General features: G+C 43.4%; 1 protein-coding gene across 1 annotated transcript in view; it reads right to left on the bottom strand.

Annotated features, from left to right (window-relative positions):
* gmds (GDP-mannose 4,6-dehydratase) overlaps window positions 1–16,343 on the bottom strand; it is a 780,658-nt gene that overhangs the window by 62,609 nt on the left and 701,706 nt on the right. The gene's annotated exons all lie outside the window — the stretch shown is intronic.

The following is a 16,343-nucleotide window of genomic DNA, read 5'->3' as shown; positions in this document are numbered from 1 at the left end:
TAAACAGAGGAAATCTTCTTATCAGGAGACACTGAGCAGGAGTGGTAGGTGAGCAGATAATCCAGGCTGACACTTCGATGCAGTATCGAGAGATTACTACACAGTCTAAGGTTCCACAGCCCACAGTCTGAACTCTGTAATCACTCACCTGAGCTTCTGCTGTTACTTGACACATTCCCACTGTTTACAGCTAAAACTGCTTTAACACTGTTTAATCCCTGAACAAAGCAAAACTGAACATAGGATAATGATAACCCCTGAAAGAGATTACAGTACAGCTTTTGTTCTGTCGCTAAGCTTGTTAGGTAAAGTCAATCTGTAAAGCTTTTTATAGTCAGCGAGCACTTGTCATTAAGCCAAACAGGTTCAGGCAGCATTCTAAATTGTATTTTTATCCCTTCTAATTGTGCCAAATTATACGTGTTTTGGTATTTTCAGAAATCTTGCTTTGTGCAGGAAGGAAAGTTATTGGTACAAAAACCTAGCACAACACAATTGCCATTTTTTTCCCCCTATCTGTAGGAAGCTTCCAAACTCCCAGTTTGTTCCCGACCTCCTAAGTGTCAACATGTCCACTCATTTCTTTAAAGTGAATATTTGCAAGGCGTGCAGGTTCTTTCTTTGTAAATTTTACATTTCTTTTCAGTTAGCTTAATGAGTGCATAAAGGGATCAGTTGTCTTGTCCCTGGCATGCTAAGAAAGTTCTGAGATACTGAGCGACATTCCACAATATACATGCGTTATGTTCTTGACTTTTGACCTATTCTGCTTCAAAAGATTCTGCAGTATTTCCAATTTACAAAATGAAAATAATGTTTTCTAAATTATGTTCATCTATATATTTGAATATAGCTAAATATGAGACTATTATCTCTCGCAGGATAGATTATTTATTTTCTGAAGCCACATCCCTCTGCTCTGGTACAGTACTTGTCCCAAAGGCTTTTGGCAGCTTTATGGAAATAACTATCTTTTTAAACAGGATGCTGTTCAGTTCACATACAGACACTGAAAAAACACTAATATTATGGTAATAAAGCTACTCAAATGTTAGGAGTAGCTTTTTTGCTGTAGTACATTTAAACGAGGAAAACAATGTTAATTAAAAATCATTTTTAAATTCAGCGTGTTGTCCTTTGCCATTCTTTCTCTATTTCTTGAAATGTGACTTCTTAAAATTTATTTCCCTCCTAACTACTCCGGCTTTTCTACCTTTAAATGTAACTTTAACATCTTGTCCCAATCTGTATCCCAGCACTTATTTTTTATGTGGCACCAACCTTAAAAGAATAAATTAGCTTTACTTGGCAAAAGAAAACTGTTCCAAAATCCATTATAAGATCAAGAACTAGAGCAGTGGTAAATGTACCAAAAATGTGATCCATCACTCTATGATGAGTTTTTATGCTTCAAAATAGAAAGTGGTTGGCATAAACCAGTATGCTCATCTGTGAGATTTCCTTTACCCTACCTGCACGCCTTGCAAATATTCACTTTAAAGAAATGAGTGGACATGCCTTCATCTGTCCAGGCCCATAGCTTTGAAATTTCCTCCCTAAATCTCTCTGCATTTCTCTCCTCCTTTACGATGCTTCATAAAATCAAGCTTTTGGTCGCCTGTCCTAACATTCCCTTGTGTGGCTCAGTGTCAAATTTTGTCTGATAATGCTTCTGTGAACCACCTGTGGGATGTTTCATTACATTAAATGCAAGTTGCTGTTGTCCCCAGTATGATAGTGCGCCAAGAGTTAATAGCTAATCATGCAACCAGGTGGTGACATGATGGTGAAACTGTAAGGCAGATAACAGTTCATACTTGTGACTCCCCATGCAGTGAGTTTCTAATCTCAACGTGCTGCTATGGAGAGGTGTCAATCAGAATAAATAGGGATGAAAAATTGGAAGCATGGTTTCCTATATCTCCTGGTGATCACTTAAGGGATTGTTTTCTTAAATTAACAAGGTCTACAGTACAGGAAGTCTGCCGGAAGTGAAAAGTGAAGAGAATAAAACTGGCAAACTGCTTTCACAATTGGGCGGCACAGCGGCGCAGTGGTTAGCACTGCAGCCTCAATTCTGGGTACTGCCTGTGCGGAGTTTGCAAGTTCTCCCTGTGACCGTGTGGGTTTTCGCCTGGTGCTCTGGTTTCCTCCCACAGCCAAAGACTTGCAGGTTGATAGGTAAATTGGCCATTATAAATTGCCACAGTATAGGTAGGAGGGAGGGGAATATAGGGAAGGTGAGGATGTGGTAGGAATATGGGATTAGTGTAGGATTAGTATAAATGGGTGGTTGATGGTCGGCACAGACTTGGTGGGCCGAAGGGCCTGTTTCAATGCTGTATCTCTAAATAAATAAATCAAGTTTTGCTGTCAACCTCTTACTCTGCTCCCTTTCACTGGACTTGGATCTTCTCCCTGGCACCCATACCTATCCACATGTTAGTATGATGCTTACATTGAGTGGGATGCCAGATGTTTCTTTGCAAGGAGGAGGGAGAAAAAATAAAATTGTCATGGTTTCTGCTGCACACCTGCTGATTATATGGCAGCATTAGTAAAGACTTGGGATTCTCTACCGCTCACCCCCTTGCATGGTATGTAACATAGATAAGAAAATACATTGGGAGGTTTTAGTTTGTAACATTTCTTATTTTCCATATTTTTATTCAGAAAGGCAGTTATTTCTAGTAATTGGGTTACAGTGGGAGCAATTTACACAATCAAACTCCTATGCATCATGAAATTATTCCCAACAATCATCCCTGTAAACCCCGTCTTCCGATGGTGTGAATCATTGGAAACACAAACTTTACTGTTTGAATTATTTGGCAATTTCGGCACTGATTAACTGCAGTAAATATGAAAAATTCCACTCTGCTGGCCAAACATGGCATTTTCCTGCCAGTGCTCTCGTGGTTAGGGCAAACTGGCCCTACTAGACATCCCAACTATTCACCAGTTAATCTCTATACTTGAAGGCCAAAAATAAGCAGAAATGATAAATACAATCTGCTAATAAAAATAATCAATTAAGGTTTGTCTTTAATACAGTACAAGAAATCTCTTATGAAACAGTAATAAACAGTAGCTGCACTGTCTGTCTGTGAGGTCACAAAGTTGTGCCATGTGCCAGATTTATTATTGCAATTACACACTGCATTCTTAAAATGCAACATTGGCCAGACATATTTGTGGCTGTAAAGTCGTATTATTACATTCCCAAGTATGAAAAGCCCTTAAACCGATTGCACTGCTTAAGCGAGCACCGATTGGATCTAAACAGCAAGGAGGCTCAAGATTGAGCAGCACAATCCCTTTAAACAATTTATAGACTTGGAAAGAAAAACAATAACACTGCTGTACAACCTCAAGTATGTCTGAATAACACTGGATCATTTTTAAAACATGAAACTTAATTGTAATAATACTATATTTATATCAGGCAATTCGAATTTAGTTTCTGCCAAAGGTACTGAAACTATCCTGTTACACCACAGCATCAGTTTTCTTGTGAATAGATCAAAAACATGACCACTGCAAAAAGTGACAAAAAACACACAGGAGAACAACATGAATCAATATAAAACATATTTGAATAAGCAAGGTGAGGTGAGAGTGACTGCCCCTGACATCAAGGCAGCATTTGACAGGATGGCATCAAGGAGCCCTAGCAAAACTGGAGTCAATGGGAATCGGGGGAAAACTCTCTGCTGGTTGGAGTTGTACCTTGCACAAAGGAAGATGGCTGTGGTTGTTGGAGGTCAATCATCTCAGCTCCAGGACATCACTGCAGGAGTTCCTCAGGGTAGTGTCCCAGGCACAACCATCTTCAGCTGCTTCATCAATGACCTTCCTTCAATCATAAGGTCAGAAGTGAGGATGCTCACTGATGATTGCACAATGTTCAGCACCATTCACGACTCCTCAGATACTGAAGCAGTCCGTGTAGAAATACAGCAAGACCTGGACAATATCCAGGCTTGGGCTGATAAGTGGCAAGTAATATCCGCGCCACACAAGTGCCAGACAATGACCATCTCCAACAAGAGAGAATCTAACCATCTCCCCTTGACATTCAATGGCATTACGATTGCTGAATCCCCCATTATCAACATCCTGGGGGTTAGCATTGACCAGAAACTGAACTAGAGTAGCTATATAAATACTGTGGCTACAAGAGCAGGTCGGAGGCTAGGAATCCTGTGGCGAGTAACTCACCTCCTGACTTCCCAATGCCTGTCTGCCATCTACAAGGCACAAATCAGGAGTGTGATGGAATACTCTCCACTTGCCTGGATGGGTGCAGCTCCAACAACACTCAAGAAGCTCAACACCATCCAGGACAAAGCAGCCCACTTGATTGTCACCCCATCCACAAACATTCACTCCCTCCACCACCGACGCACAGTGGCAGCAGTGTGTACCATCTACAAGATGCACTGCAGCAATGCACCAAGGTTCCTTAGACAGCACCTTCCAAACCCATGACCTCTACCACCTAGAAGGACAAGGGCAACAGTTGCATGGGAACACCATCACCTGCAAGCCACACATCATCATGACTTGGAACTATATCACCACTCCTTCACTGTCATTGGGTAAAGGTCCTGGAACTCCCTTCCTCACTGTGGGTTTACCTACCCCACATGGACTGTAGCAGTTCAAGAAGGCATCTCACCACCACCTTCTCATGGGCAATTAGGGATGGGCAATAAATGCTGGCCTGGCCAGTGATGCCCATATCCCTATAAACGAATAAAACAAAACTGGTGGAGTGGGACGGCAAGGGTCATTTATTGGACTTCTAGATTTTGAAAAGATTGGAAACTGACTGTAGGCCAGCGATATGACACAGCTTGCCAATATAAAGTGGTTATAGCTTCACATCAAAATAAATTGTGCCACATATTTTGAGTGTTTACACAGAAGATTTGAGACCCCTCTTGTAGGCACTTTCACACTACTTTAGTTCTGCACTGATTGCAATATAACCCCTGGAACCTCTTCACTTTTCAAATTAGAGAAGCGCTGACATAAGGTGCTCCATTGTTATAGAGTCATTTACAGAAAAGGAAGCAGCCATTCGGCCCATCGAGTCCATGCCAGTTCTCCACGGAACTATCTAGTCAGTTCCACTCAACGCACAATCCACAATGCCCTGCTAGTCTATTTCTCTCAAGTAGCCATCCAACTTCCTCTTGAAGTCATTGATTGTCTCTGTTTCCACCACCCTTGTGAGCAGCGGGTTCCACCCCCTGCATAAAAAAGTGCATCTTCACATTCACCCTGCATCTTTTGCCCAAACCTTTCAATCGGTGGCCCTTAGTCCATGTACCATTTGTTAATGGGAACAGTTTTTCCTTGTCCAACGTATCCAAGCCTGTCATAATGTACATTTCAATTCAGTCTCCCCTCAATCTCCTTTGTTCTAAGGAGAACAAACCCAGCTTTTCCAAACTAACTTTGTAACTAAAATCCTGTCCCTGGAACTATTCTGGAAAATCTCCTGTGCACCCTCTCAAGTACTCTCACTTCCTTTCTGAAGTGTGGTGACCAGAACAGGACACAATACTCCAGTTGGGGGATAGCAGAAAACATCACATCTGACATCCTTGTGTAAAAGTATATGTAACAACACTCCAGGTTAGATTTCTCTCAGTGCACCCTTCATAAGTGATAGTCCCAGATCATAACCTGGCCCATTAGTACTTTGGCTGATCATTTTGAAAGACTTCCACAGACTTTTACAGGTAGAATCATGGGCTTGACCTTCCACTTCCCATTTATTTCTACATTTCATCTATTTTACACAGCCTTAAGTTCCAGAATTGTTGTGTAAAATGTAATTCAGTCATTGTATTCAGCATTTCAATGTGTTTGAAAAAATTAATCTATTGAAAATAATGATATCTTCATATCTTCTCACATTCCACTTCCCCCAGATGGTGTGGGCATGCACTTATTACTTCCTTCTCTCCCCTCACCACAATCCAACCTTGTCCCTTTATCCTTTCAGATATCCAAAAAGTGCAACCTTGCCAGGCAGTGGAGGAAGACAAAGAAGACATTGATGATGAAGGCACACTCGCAGCACCAGCTCAGATAATGACACTGCACATATCTTAGAGGATAACATAGACAGATAGATAGCATGTGGTGAGACACCATCAGAAGTGCGCCACAACCAGGGCAGGGGGCAAGGATAGTGCACATCAGTTTGCCGAAAAGCTCGGGCACACAAGTTCAGCTGCAGAAGACCCAGACAGAGGCTTTGATGGGCCAGGCTAATGGGTCTACACACCAAAATGCTCGGTGTATTGGGAAACCTGCCAGAAAGCCAGCATTCAATGTCCAGGAGCATGGAGAAATCCAGCACCAACTTAGCACTGGGCTTTGCGCAGAGCTTGGAGTCCATCTTTTCCAGCATGGAACTGATGGTCAACTCCATCAACACACTTGTGGAACCAACCATGATGCAGTGTCTGATGACTGATATCTCAGTTTCCTTTGCAACATAAACAACAGCCACCCAACATCTGAATCCTGCTGACATCATGGCTCTGGATACCAGTGCTCATAGGGGCTTTCAGGGTTTTACAGCAGTCCAGTAATTTGTACTCTTGACAGATTACTAGGATTACTGAGGCGCTGCCCTGGGGGTGTGACAGTGGCTTCATGGAGCAAGAACCTGCTCTCAGAATGACAGCAACGGTGCTCCTTCCTACCACTCAACCAATACCTTTGCTATTGCCTGTCAGCCAGCCAGCCCAGATTGCTGTCTGCCCAGCACTGGCCAAGATGGTGCAGTCTGAAGGCAGGCTTTCTAGGTCTAGAGCTGCTCAAGGTCATCCTCCAAGGCTATCTGCTGTCTCCTTCCACTGCAAGTCAGCAGCCTTCTAACAGCCACATGGGTAGCAGTTTGTAGGAGCACCAAGATAGGTAAAGGCACAGGGAAGACCTAAGGAAATGCAGAAGCGTGATTAGTTTAATTTTGCATGAGATATGGCATGATTTAATTTATAAATTTGGATTGGAATGTGAATTTTATGTTGGTTTTTATTTTTTGCATTGTGAATAAGAGGATGATGTGATGGTCAGTGACAGAGAGAAGGTAAGGAGTGTGGGATTGTTGGTGAATGGGGATTAAGGTTGAGGTTACTGGTATTGCACTTGAATTAATTCTTCAAGTACAGCTCAGGCAGAAAGGGACTGTTTAGGTTGCAGCCTCCCTTCCTTTTCCGCCACTTTTTCTTCCTTATGCTCCTCAACTTCTCGCCCGATAGGTAATGGCAAGGGCTAATTCCCTCATGATGGCAAGGTTCTGCAGCCTGCAGCATACCACCACAAAGTTTGAGACCTGTTCAGTGAAGTACTACAGGGCTCCTCCAGAGTAGTCCAGACAGTAGAATTATTGCTTCACCACGCCAACGGGCTGCTCGATCAAGTTTCTTGTGGTGGCATGGCTCTCATTGCATCCATGCTCTGCATGTGTGCATGGGCTGCACATCGGAATCATAAGCCATGTCATCAGCAAATAGGCCTCATTGCCTAGTAACCGCTCTTTGCCTTGTCATGGTGGCTGAAATAAAGCTGGCACAGCAGACTGCCACAGAATGAATATATCATGACTACAGTCAGGTTACCAGGCATTGACCCGCATGATATGCTGCTTATGGTCATATAAGCTGCACATTGAGGAAGTGGAATCCCTATTGGTTTGGGTACATGGCAGAGTTGACATGAGGTGCAAGAAGGACAATGTGCATGCAGTCATTGGCACCCTGCACCATGGGGAAGCCTGCAATTCTCACAAACCCTTGTGCTCTTCATTTTCTCTGGCAAGATGGAATTAAATTATTCCTCTTTGAATAGAGAACCTTCGTGACCTCCCTTATGGAGCAGTGCACTGCAAACTACAAGACATTGCTAATATCTCCAGAAACAGCCTAGAAGGAGCCAGAAAAACATAAGTTTATCACCATAGTCACCTTCACAGCCAATGGCAATTCGGTACTTGTGCAGCTCTGAGGTTGGAGTTGTGGCTGTACCAGCTGGCAGATTTCAGTGTCGACCTGCTTGGTGAAGTGCAGACATCTCAAATATTGGTCATTGTTTTTCAGGCAGGAGAATTGCTCCCTGAATCCCCTGGGCAGATATGGCCTCCTGCTAATAGTCCTTCTTCCCCATCTCCTCCCACTTCCAGCAGTTTGTCCTGCTCTGCATGGCCTAAACTTATTCTTCCTGTCATGCACGATTTTGAGAAGAATGCCTACTAATGCATCCATGACTGGGAGCAACTGGTTGTGCAGAAGCCTTGAAGTCAGCAAAAAGTACTTCAGCACCTGCTGCAACACTCCCTGTAGACTTTTGAAACTTGAATCCACTATGGAAAGCACCAAAAACATGCAGAACTGCATCAAGAGCTGGAAGAAATAAACTAGCAGGTAACCTGTTAGTAGCTGATGATCCATTTAAATAATGCTGGTTGGGGCAGGTTGGGGGGCTGGGGTGGGTTCTTTCATGTTGTTCATGCCATGATGCCATGTTCAGCTGTGTGAGATTAAGAAAGGGCGTTGGCTGGGACCTGAAGCTGCAAAGTGGCAGCGCTGGTGTCACTTGAGTGTTCCACGCCGATCAATGTCATGATCTGCTAACTCTGCATACTTCTGGCAGAAGTCTAGCAGGCGTGTGCTAACCTCTTGACCAATATGATGGCTGGCATACTTCACTTTAGAAGTCATGTGTGCATGCCATGCCACCATTTTAGAACCCTAAGGTGGCCTCACAGCACTCAAAAAATGGGCACTACCAAGGTTTTCTTCTGGGGGAAGTTGTGGCAGAGGGGAAACAAAGTAGAAAAAGCAGGTGAGTTGCTTTGATCGTATCTACCAGCCTCCCAGCAGCCAGTTACATTTTTTATTTTTAGTTATTTTTTATTTATTTTTATTTTTTATGTGCTTGTTTTATTTTTGTTTGTTTAGTTTGTTTCTACTGTGCCTACCCACTGTTTTTTCCATGTTTGTGCTTGGGGCCAGGCTGTTCAGTTTTTCTGTCAATTAACACTCTCTCTAACTAACGCTTTGTCTTTCACCACACCATTAACATATAGTTTGTCTTTGCTCCATGACCTTCTGGTCAGTTATTCTCAGTGACCCTGTCCTATTAACACCTTCTCTTTTCCTATCTCTTGCCCCACCCCCGCTTTACTTGCTTAAAACCTATTACATTTCTGGCTCTGCCAGTTCTGATGAAGGGTCACTGTTCTGAAACGTTAACTCTGTTTCTCTCTCCACAGATGCTGACAGACCTGCTGAGTATTTCCAGCTTTTCTTGTTTTTGTTTCAGATTTCCAGCATCTGCAATATTTTGCTTTTACATATGTCTATGTTGTACTATCATTTTCCAAATATGTTTATGCCCTGTAGCGTAAATTTGGTATGAAAATCAAAGTAAAGAGTAGTTGTCACAGTTCTGTACAACATGTCAATTCTTCAATGAAAATTCTTCAAGAGTTAATCAAGTCATAGGCTCACAATTCATATTGAAATACCCTATACCCACTTACCGGCACTACATCAACCCTTCAGGCCAGGAGAATGATTCTAGCAAATAGCTGTAAAACATATGCAGCCAAGTGAAATAGAGGGCTGGATTTTGTGCAGCAGATGGGATTCCTGGCGCCAGGCTGAAAAGGCAGTAGGAGCCCTACCTCTGCATTTTTACAGACCCCTGGTGCAATCCTCCGGTCTTTTGGGGTCAAGGTTTAAGGAGACGGGATCCCTGTCTCTTTAAAGACTTAATGGGGATGGGATCCTGCCCCCAAAAGCTACCAGCCAATCACAGAGTCGGCAGTATCAGGAGCAGTGGTCACTGCTAGTAATGCAGAGGCCTTGGATCCAGGCCCAGCGCTGGAACCCCGGACCAGAGGTAGATGAGGCAGGGTCCCAGGGACCAGTTTGGAAGGCCCCAGTGAGGGGAGAGGGGATGGGCATTCGGTCCAAAGGGGGGGGGGGGGGAGGTCCGAGGTACATCTGTACCCATTGGAGGCCCTCCATGGGCCACAAACTGCCCACGAAGGAGGGACCCACCCCCCAAGCCCGCAGGGAGGGTGCCTTGTTTTCCAAGGCGTCTTTCCCATGCAGCTGTTAAGATCCCAGTGGCGGTGTGAAGCGGCCCTTATCTGGCCTCTGGGTGGGAATGCCGTCGTTGGCCTATCCCACCCCCAGGAGAATTGGAACCGGGATTCCCGGCGGTGGGCGATTCTGCCCCGAAACCCACTGTCGAGATGAGCACAAAATCTGGCCCACTGCGTGTACCAGATTCTCCCGAGTACAGAGACCCTAGCTCATACTGTCATGATCCTGTAGTTGTTTTCCGGGAATATGCGGTTTGCCTTCAAGGCTTCCAAAGGATCAGCACTGCTTTAAGAACCAGCAAGCCTCAGGAGTTAGAGAAAATGCATTTTCAGTTGCCGTTGGACACAACCATTTGGAGACTGCGATTCAAAGGATGCATTCTCATTACCATGGATTCAGCTACTTGGAGTGAGTATCAAGTGATACATTTGTTACAGTTCAATTTTGAACTGGTTTTTTAGTTGAAGACAGTTTGTTCTAACTGAACACAGACAAACAGACAGCTGGTGTTAGCACCTGAAAAAAGAGCTCTCAACCATTTAAACTGAAGGAAGAGAATTTTAGTCTGTTTCATTATTATCTCTCAAAATTCTAAAAAAAAAGTCAAGCCAAAACGAAGATCTCTGATAATTTAAACTGAAGGAAGGGAAGTTAGACTGTGACAATCTTTTATCCCTCAAAAACTCTAAAGTCAGATTGGTTCTATTGAAAGTATTTGCAAGTTGTTAATTGTTGAAAAGGAGAAGGAAAGCATCACTTACTGTTGGAATTAGACTATAGACTGTTATACTGTGGAAGAATATTTTTTCCCCATCGGATGGCTGTGAGGACTTCAGGCAACATTGGACTGTAAATTTGCAAGGACTCTAATTTTTTTCTATTTTAAATGTTGTTTATATCTTCTCGGTGTTTAAGAATTTAGTTCTTCTAATTAAAGGGTTAATTTGTTGATTTAAAGACACCTGGTTTGGTTAGCCTCATTCGGGGGTTAATAGATGGTACAATTTGGCTGGGTCTTTAACTTGGAAAGTTTAAAATGATATGTTAGGCAATCTGTGGAGCCGATGGGATTGAATTAACAGTGCGTTTCTCCCACCACAATCAGAATCGTATATTTTGATTGGGGGCTTTGACTGGAGCAGTCAGTCATAATAATACGCATAATGTAACATGCATAACTACAGATTGGGGAGGGCGTTAATGTACACTGCAGATGTATGCTAAAAGTTAGCACCACTAAATTATATTCATATTCAGGCAGTTCCCCACATGCAAAGAATCCAGACTGACCCTGCCGTGCTTTGTTTAGATTCATGTACTGGAAGTGCTGGAAAAATACCCTTGGCCCTGGGTTCTCCTGCCTCCGATTACTGTTCCATCCCAAATACAGCAACATGTCTTGGGCTCTCTCCCTCTCATCAAGGGAAGGTGGTTATGGTCTCTCTTGTTGGAGTTGCTCATTTTGTAAGACTTGTGTGCTACAAATGTTACTTGCTACTTATCAGCCCAAGCCTGGTTGTTGTTCAGTTCTTGCTTCAAGCATGCATAGATTGCCTTGTTATCTGAGCAATTGCAAATGGAGCTGAAAACTGAAATAGTCAACGGAAAGTCCCATTTCTCACCTTCTGAAGCAGGGAAGGTCATTTATTAAGCAGTTGAAGACAGTTGGGCCAAGGACATTGCCAGGGAAGCTCCTACAGTAATTTCTTGGGCTGGGATGGTTGGCCTCCAACAACCAAAACCATCTTATTTTGTGCCACTGGAGAGTTTTCCTCCTGATCCCCATTGACTTCAGTTTTACAAGTGCTCTTTGGTGTCACACTTGGTCAAATGCTGTCTTGCTGTCAACAGCAGCAACTCTCACCTCACCTCTGGAACGCAGCTCTTTTGTCCATGCTTAGACCAGGACTGTAACGAGGTCTGGGGCTGAGAGGTGGTGGCATTGCTGAGCAGGTTATTGATGAGTAAGCGCCGCTTGATAGCACTGTTGATGACTCCTTCCATCAGTTTACTGAGTATTGGATGTAGGCTGTTGTGGCAATAATTGGCCAGGTTGGATTTGTCCTACTTTTTGTGGACTTACATAAGAACAACATAAGAAATAGGAGCAGGAGTAGGCCATTCAGCCCCTCAAGCCTGTCCCGCCATTCAATAAGATAATGGTTGATCTGTCCCAGGCCTCAACTCCTCTTTAGGGCCTGCTCTGCATAACCCTCGACTTCCCGAGATTTCAAAAATCTATCTACCTCCTCCTTAAATACATTTAGTGACCCTTCCTCCACAACTCTGAGGTAGAGAATTCCAGAGATTCGCCACCCTCTGAGAGAAGAAATGCCTTCGCATCTCAGTTTTAAATGTGTGACCCCTTATTCTGCAACTATGTCCCCTAGATCGAGATTCCCCCACTAGTGGAAACGTATTCTCAACATTTACTCTGTCAAGCCCCCTTAGAATGTTATATGTTTCAATAGAACATCGAACATAAGAACATAAGAACTAGGAGCAGGAGTAGGCCGTCCGGCCCCTTGAGCCTGCTCCGCCATTCAATAAGATCATGGCTGATCTTTTCGTGGACTCAGATCCACTTACCCGCTCTCTCACCGTATCCCTTAATTCCTTTATTGCTCAAAAAGATATCTACCTTAGCTTTAAAAACGTTTACTGAAGTAGCGTCAACTACTTCACTGGGCAAGGAATTCCATAGATTAACAACCCTCTGGGTGAAGAAGTTCCTTCTCAATTCAGTCCTAAATCTGCTCCCTCTAATCTTGAGGCTATGCCCTCTTGTCCTAGCTTCACCTGCCAGTGGAAACATCCTCTCTACTTGTATCTTATCTATTCCCTTCATAATTTTATATGTTTCTATAAGATCCCCCCTCATTCTTCTGAATTCCAATGAATATAATCCCAATCTACTCAGTCTCTCCTCAGAAGCCAACCCCCTCAACTCTGGAATCAACCGAGTGAACCTCCTCTGCACCCTCTCCAGTGCCAGTACATCCTTTCTCAAGTAAGGAGACCAAAACTGCACACAGTACTCCAGGTGCGGCCTCACCAGTACATTATACAGCTGCAACATAACCTCTCTGCTTTTAAACTCAATCCCTTTAGCAATGAAGGACAAAATTCTATTTGCCTTCCTAATTACTTGCTGTACCTGCAGACCAACCTTCTGTGATTCATGCACAAGGACACCCAGGTCCCTCTGCATAGCAGCATGCTGCAACTTTTTACCATTCAAGTAATAATCCTTTTTACTGTTACTCCTATCGAAATGAATGACTTCACATTTATTAACATTGTATTCCATTTGCCAGACCTTTGCCCACTCACTCAATGTATCTATGTTCCTCTGCAAAGTTTCACAGTCATCTGCACACATTGCTCTGCCACTCATCTTAGTGTCATCTGCAAACTTTGACACCCTGTACGTGGTCCCCAACTCCAAATCATCTATATAAATTGTAAATAATTGCAGTCCCAACACCAATCCCTGAGGCACACCACTAGTGACTGATTGCCAACCAGAATAGCACTCATTTATCCCCACTCTCTGCTTCCTGTTAGTCAACCAATCCTCTATCCATGCTAATACTTTACCCCTAACGCCATGCATCCTTATCTTATGCAGCAGCCTCTTGTGCGGCACCTTGTCGAAGGCCTTTTGGAAATCTAGATACACCACATCCACTGGGTCCCCATTGTCCACCTTGCTCGTAATGTCTTCATAGAATTCCAAAAAATTTGTCAAGCATGACCTGCCCTTCATGAACCCATGCTGCGTCTGCCCAACGGGACAATTTCTATCGAGATGCCCTGCTATTTCTTCCTTGATAATAGACTCAAGCATCTTCCCCACTACAGAGGTTAAGCTAACCGGTCTATAATTCCCCACCTTTTCTACCTCCCTTTTTAAACAGTGGCGTCACATCTGCTGTTTTCCAATCTGCTGGGACTACCCCAGAGTCCAAGGTGATAAGATCACCTCTCATTTTTCTGAACTTTGATGAGTAAACACCTAACCTGTTTTCCATTCTTGATAAGACAACCCCTTCATCCCAGGAATCAGCCTAGTGAACCTTTTCTGAATTGCCTCCAATGCTAGTATATCCTTCCTTAAATACGGGGACCAAAATTGTATGTAGTACTCCAGGTGTGGCCTCACCAACGCCCTGTACAGTTGTAACAAGACTTCCCTATTTTTAAACTCTAACCCCCTAGCAACAAAAGCCAAAATTCCATTTGCCTTCCTAATTACTTGCTGTACCTGCATGCTAACATTTTGTGTTTCATGTACAAGAACACCCAGATCCCTCTGTACTGCAGTATTTTGTAGTCCTTCTCATTCTTCCTACCAAAGTGGATGACCTCACACTTTCCCACATTGAACTCCATCTGCCAAGTTTTTGCCTACTCACTTAACCTATCTATATCCCTTTGCAGATTCTTTCTGTCCTCATCACAACATGCTTTCTCACCTATTTTTGTATCATCAGCAAATATGGATGCACTACACTCTGTCCCTTCCTCCAAGTCATTAATATAGATAGTAAATAGTTGAGGCCCGAGGACCAATCCTTGTGGCACCCCACTAGTTACGGCTTTCCAACCTGAAAAAGACCCATTAATCCCGACTCTCTTCCTTCTGTGTGTTAGCCAATCCTCAATCCATGCCAACACATTACCCCCAATACCCTGAGCTCTTATTTTGTGCAATAACCTTTTATGTGGCACCTTATTGAAAGCCTTCTGAAAATCCAAATACACTACATCTACCAGTTCCCCTTTATCCACTCTGCTTGTTATATCCTCAAAGAACTCTAACAAATTTGTCAAACATGATTTCCCTTTCATAAAACCATGTTGACTCTGTTTGATTATGTTTTTCTAAATGTCCTGCTATTTCTTCCTTCATAATGTACTCCAGCAATTTCCCAATGACAGATGTTAAGCTAACTGGTCTATAGTTTCCTGATTTTTGTCTTCCTCCCTTCTTGAATAGGGACATCACACTTTCCAATCCGCTGGTACCCTACCGGAATCCAGTGAGTTTTGATATATTACGACCAATGCCTCTACTATCTCTGCAGCCGCTTCTTTTAAAACCCTTGGATGCAGGCCATCAGGTCCTAGTGACTTGTCTGCCTTTAGTCACATCAGTTGGTCAAGCACCTTTTTCCCTCGTGATGGAGATTGTTATAAGTTCCTCCCTCCCATTTACACCTTGCGCATCTATTATTGTTGGGATGCTAATAGTGTCCGCCACCGTGAAGACCAATGTAAAATATTGGTTTAAATTATCTGCCATTTCCCTGTTCCCTGTTAATTCCCCAGTCTCATCCTCTAAGGGTCCCACACTTACTTTAGCTACTCTCTTACTTTTTATATACCCGTAGAGCTCTTAATGTTTGTTTTTCTATTTCTTGCCAATTTACTCTCAATCAGTTTTCTTCTTCTTTATTAGTTTTTTAGTCATCCGCTGCTGGTTCCTAAAAAATTCCCAATCCTCTGGCCTACCACCAGCTTTTGCCGCTTTGTACGCCTTTGTTTTTGATTTGATACTCTCCTTAAATTCCTTTGCTATCCACGGTTGGTTCATTGTTCTAATCAAGTCCTTCCTTCTGACTGGAATAAATGTTTGCTGAGTGTTATGAAATATCTGCTTAAAGGTTTGCCACTGCTCATCTACTGACTTTCCCTTTAGTCTATCTTCCCAGCCCACTTTAGCCAACTCTTTCTTCATACCTCTGTAATTGCCCTTGTTTAAGTTGAAGACACTGGTTTGAGACCAGAGTTGCTCACCCTCAAACTGAATTTGAAATTCTACCATGTTATGATCGCTTCCCCCTAGAGGATCCTTAACTATGGGCGGCACAGTGGCGCAGTGGTTAGCACCGCAGCCTCACAGCTCCAGCGACCCGGGTTCAATTCTGGGTACTGCCTGTGTGGAGTTTGCGAGTTCTCCCTGTGTCTGCGTGGGTTTTCTCCGGGTGCTCTGGTTTCCTCCCACATGCCAAAGACTTGCAGGTTGATAGGTAAATTGGCCATTATAAATTGCCCCTAGTATAGGTAGGTGGTAGGAGAACATAGGGACAGGTGGGGATGTGGTAGGAATATGGGATTAGTGTAGGATTAGTATAAATGGATGGTTGATGGTCGGCACAGACTCGGTGGGCCGAAGGGCCTGTTTCAGTGCTGTATCTC

The sequence above is a fragment of the Heterodontus francisci genome, chromosome 2 (assembly GCF_036365525.1).
Source record: "Heterodontus francisci isolate sHetFra1 chromosome 2, sHetFra1.hap1, whole genome shotgun sequence".
Classification (NCBI taxonomy): domain Eukaryota; kingdom Metazoa; phylum Chordata; class Chondrichthyes; order Heterodontiformes; family Heterodontidae; genus Heterodontus; species Heterodontus francisci.
This window is presented reverse-complemented; position numbering and strand designations above follow the sequence as displayed.